Raw genomic sequence first — 5,588 nt, forward strand, 5'->3', positions numbered from 1 at the left:
AACCCACCTATTCAACCAAAAAAAATGTAGTAGCTTCATTACCGACATTAAGACGTAAATTGTCGAAAAAACAACTACCCAACGTTGAACCACCACCATCACGGATGCTAAAATCTACGTAAAGCTTAATTATAATTTTGGTTCCTATTTATTTTTCGTTGAGGAATTGATCCCCTATTTTAAAATTTACCGATTTTGGTCACTCTTTCAAAAATTTTAAACCAAAAAAATGGTGATTTTATATAGATGCTTATAGCATTAGAGCTTATAACATTAGAGCTTACATCATAAGCTCTTATACTTGATAAGCTATTTATGTTTGGATATGTACACTAAAAAGTACTTACATAAATTGAAGTGTTTGGATATGACATTGCATAAGCAATTATCAAAATTTTAAATATTTTTAATTTAACAAAAAAATCAAACAATCGAACCACAATTATCAATTTTTTTTTTTGATAAAATTAATCAAGATGTAAAAAACAATATTATAGATATCAGTGTACAGTTTGTTACCAAAAAAGACAATTTAAGTTTGTTTTTTTAATTCAGTTTCAATTTGTTACGTAACAAAAAAATAATAAAATTCTTCCTTCCAAAAAAAATAATAAAAAACTTAGTTACGTGTTATACTTTAGTAAGGTAAGTATATCAATTTTGTTACTCATGCAAAGATAACTAACAAAAAGAAATATATGTTTTGAAAAAGTGGATTCAGAGATAATCGACGGAGGTTACATTAATTCATAAGCTCCTTATTAAGCCGGAGGGTAAGCTGAAAATTTAGGCTTATGAAAATATGGCATAAGCAGCTTATGAAACTATAATAAGCTATTTTTATTTATTTACCCAAACTTCTTTAAAAAGACTTATGAAAGTAGATAAGCCCACATAAACACAAAATAAGCCAATCCAAACGGAGCCTATATTTTAAATGACGTGATTTGGTGATTTTGAATCATATGTGAATTTTATCAACAAAAAAATTGGGATAGATTATATATACTTTTCTGGGGATTTTTTTTTCTTTTTTAGGGTTTTTAGGGAAAATAATATACACGTTGTTAATTAAATTATAAAAAGGAATAATTTATAATTCTGAGTTCAAAGTTTTTAGAGACTTTTTATTTTCTTTCCCAATTTCAAAGTATTGATTATTTCACATCATCAAATTGTATATCGAATCATCTAAATATTTTACATCTTTTTTTAGTTCATAAATATATCAAAGAGACAAAAATTGATGAATTTTAAAATAGGTGGCATATCCAGTGAGCAGGTGGAAATAAAAGGATCAAATCAATAATCAAACCAAAATCTATCAACGAATACCTTGACTTGCACAACTCAAATTACTTAACATGTACTATTTATTATCTATCATTTGTTGGTTTTCAACTTTTGGACAAATTAAAATCCTTGTTGAATTCATAGATGGATTTCATTTCTATGATAAAAAACATACTTCTTTTATTTCATTTTAAGTATCGTTTTAGAATAGTACTTTCCATTTAAGGTAGTGAATTTTTTGAGTTTTTTTTCTTCATATTATACTTTTATTTTAATTCACTCATAAATTCATATAAAATTTATATATTTTTTTTATACACTCTTTGTTTTCAATAGATTCGATGTTTTATACCACTTTCTCTCATATGAAATAATTGTGATACACTCTCCCTCTCATCAATGATTTTTTTTTTTTTCTTCACGCAATTTATCTCTCCAACAAAATTGGTGGATCTACCGATCTATCTTTGTATTTGTTATATCTGCTACAAACTGACTTTAAGCTAGACTCTGATCTCGTCAGACTATGATCAGTTTTGAAACACTTAAAATTTTTTTTAAAAAAATCAACACAATTCAACATATCTCGTGCTTGTGTTTTTTTCTCACCTTCAATTGCTTGTTAATGATGAAAGAGCGGTCACAAATTTTGATCATGCCATAATAGAGATCCAATCATCCCAAATATTAATATATGTATATCGTGGCTAAGTCGTACTATGATTGCATAATTATGTAATTGGGCTCATAACGACTTAATATCATTCATTATTTTGGTCTTTGTGAGTTTAACTTAGTTGGTAGAGATAATGTATAGTATATGTAATGTTCGGGGTTCAAACATCAGCCATCGCAACAAAAAAAAAAAATCATTGATTATTTTGTATTTGATATATTGTTTTTTGGCTCAACACAATTAATTAATTTATTGTTTTAGTAAAAATTTCAAAAGTTTTTTATGAGTCAACAGAATTTATATATCCTTCTAAGTTTGTAAAAGTTTACTATTGAAAAATATATAATATTTTACAAATAAAAAATATAACATTAGGTATTCAATATTTGATACAATTTTTTTTTTACAACTATAATTTTTTTGGGGTTAATACATGTTTAACCTCTGTAATAGTAGCGATATTCGGTTTACCTCCTGTAAAAAATTGTTTAGATTCCAACTCTGTAATTTGAAGATTTTTTGGTTTTGCACCTTCATGAATTTTGATTGTACAAAATCGATGATATAGTAGGGGGTAAATCGAAATTCTCTCAAATATAGGAGGCGAAAGTACCTTAAATTTTGTAATTTGATGTCATGAAGGTCCAAAACCAAATAATCTTCAAATTACAGGTTTGAAATATAAACAATTTTTTTTTTACAGTGATAAACCAGAAATCACTAATATTACAGAGGGTAAACATATGATAACCCAAAAATTTGTGATACTATATTTCATTTTATGGAAACGTCCAAGTTCTTCATTTACATGTCTAATTAAGTAGTCTATAGAAAGAAAGAAAAAAGATATATATGTTGTGTGCAAGTGTGAGTTATATGTCCCACATCAAATAAAAAAAGTAAAGGTTGAACAAAGTAAGAGGACCCATAAACACATTGCCTTAAGGTTTTAAGTAAGAATCTAATGTCTCTCTTACTTGTGGGGTTGTTCTAGCCTCAATGTGGACAGTCTCCCGAGCTCCCCTCAATGACCCAACAATGTACGCATTAATTATTCTCTTCTACCCTTTTTTGAGTGGTTTAGTTCAACGATTAATGTACTCTTTTAGAAAGAACTATTAAAGTATTTATTTGTGTCAAACAAAATAACTATTAATATGGTGATAAATAGGCGAAACACCCACCATTATAGATGACCTATATATTTATTTGCGTTGAATAAAATAACTATTATCCTTTTATATATATAAAAAGATAATAGTTATTTCTTTACACTTTCTTTACATTTTCTATTTATTTGCGTTGACCTGTATATTTCTTTACACTTTCTTCCTTCTGTGTTTTTTATTCAACGCAAAAAAAATATATATAAAAGAGAATGTGTCTAAAGAATTCTCGTAAAAATAAATAGAAAATAAAAGAAAATTTAACCTTTTAATTAAAATGACATTTGAGCCCTTTAATTTTAGTTTTTCCAAAAAAAAACAAGGGTTTTTGTGTCCAAGTGAAAAGGTGTTGGTTGCTAAAATAGACCTTCATGAAATTAAATGGGTCTATTGTAGCAAACTCCTATATATATATATATATATATATATATATTGCACCTCAATTGCATTTCTACATAATGTTCAACTAAAACATGGATACAACATGGACTTCTGCTCTCAAAATAATGCTCTTGATTTTTTTCGTTATTGCATCAGGTATGAAACAAATAAATTGAGTAAATTTTTTATGCTTCATATGATTTTTAACTTCAAACTAACTTACCTTTAAATACCTCACCTTACATATACAAATGATATTTTGTCCACATGAATTGTTGTTTGTGTATTTAGATATGTGCAAGGAATCAGAAGAAAGAGGACCAGAAGTGGAACAATGTGACGATGAACAATGCCAAAAAATATGTTATTGTCTTCCAAAATGTCCAAAAGAAATGTATGGGAAATGTGTCGATGGAAAATGTAGCTGCTATACCGCACCACCATCTGTTGGCGGTGTTCCTTCTTTAGTACCCTAAATTTCAATTTAAGTATTGAAACCGAAAATAAAGTATTGGGTTGGATTTTATATATGGAGTGAAAAATGTATTATCGGAAAGAGAGAGAAAAAAGTATTGAAATGTTGTGATGCATTGTCATGAAAAAAAATATAAAAAAAGGATAAAGAATACTAATATCTTTTTTTTTTTTTGTAAAAATTTTAATACTTAATAAAAGTAAAAAAAATAAATAAATAAGGAATACTAATTATTCAAGCCTTTTGTATAAATGGTGGAGACGGCGTGCAGGATTGAGTTCTTATTGCTAGTGAGTGCTTGAGGGTTAATTTGGAGCTACCTCCTTATCTTTTGCTTACAATCTAGTTTAAGGCTTTGATTAATTAGGAGTGTCGAGACCTTTTTGCATTTTATGTTATGTATTTACATTATTGCTGAGACTTGTTGCTATTATGTCTGAGATTTTGAGATGTCGTTGGTGATGTATTATAAGATCTGAGACATGGTTGTTGAGATTTGTCATATGTTGCTGAGATATTTATGATGTTGTTTTCCGCTGCGAGTTTTTATGAAAATAAAGTTATGCATGTTTTGAGAAAATGATGATGTAGCATCTAAACTCTTTCGAATAATTGATTTATTGCATTTGGGGTTTAGGGTGTTATAAAAAGTAAAAAAGATTAGTAGAATTGAACGGTTAAATTGTCATATCCAATGCAAGATTACGTTTTTGTGATTCAGATGATTAACGACGATTAGAGTTTTCTTGAATCTCCCTTCGTCTTTGATTGAAATTTATCTTTTAAGAAATAAAACAACTTATTTTGTGGATCATTGATTTAATGTGTCACGACGGTGCTACTCGTTCTAATTTCATATGGGTAACTTGTGTAGGACCCACCGGACCAGTGTAATACGTTATCATAGAAAAAGTAGTGACGAAGATGACTCAAACCTTAACTTCCTGACCTTTATAAGAAGTTATAGTAATTAAAAAAGTCAATGAACTGATAAAATTTTGGATTGTCAATGCCTACTTTAATCCTATAGATAAATCTACAAGGTTACATTCGTAGTTAACCAATTGTCAAAGAATTAAGAGCGAGCATAATCTAATTTAAATCTCAACACAATAAAAAGAATTGAATGAAAACTTTATTATTAAATTCCAATAAATAAGAAGGGGTACATCGTGGAACCTTAACCAAGAGGTTTAGTTGCTCATTGCAACAAACATCAAAACAAAACAATAGAAAAACATGACCTAGAAAAAATAAAAGGAGGAGAAATTTCGCCTTGAATCTCTAATGCTTAACCCCTGCTCTGAATCGTCAATGTTTCTGAATGAATAAAATAGTGGGCATCAATCTCTATGTATATCATTCAGTTACTTAGGGATTAATAGAAGAAAATTGGGCTTTATCCGTCGATCCAGCTTGAAAAACAAGCAAAAAGCAATTTTTACTCGCTGTCAGGCGCAAGGGCACATGACACATGCGCATGGGGGCCTGAGGTAGCCCCTCATGTGTGATTTCTTGTGTTTTCTTTATATTTTCGATCATTATTTCATCTCGAAACTCCTAGGAACTTGAAATGAATTTTCTTCACTTTGTATTG

General features: G+C 28.6%; 1 long non-coding RNA gene across 1 annotated transcript; it reads left to right on the top strand.

Moving 5' to 3' along the window:
• The first annotated feature begins 3,570 nt into the window (after nt 1-3,570).
• On the top strand, nt 3,571-4,044 carry LOC120578032 (uncharacterized). The gene is made up of 2 exons (XR_005643987.1): nt 3,571-3,672; nt 3,808-4,044. It is a non-coding gene; the product is annotated as an uncharacterized lncRNA (long non-coding RNA).
• Nucleotides 4,045-5,588: the final 1,544 nt, after the last annotated feature.

The sequence above is a fragment of the Medicago truncatula genome, chromosome 2, assembly GCF_003473485.1.
Source record: "Medicago truncatula cultivar Jemalong A17 chromosome 2, MtrunA17r5.0-ANR, whole genome shotgun sequence".
NCBI lineage: Eukaryota > Viridiplantae > Streptophyta > Magnoliopsida > Fabales > Fabaceae > Medicago > Medicago truncatula.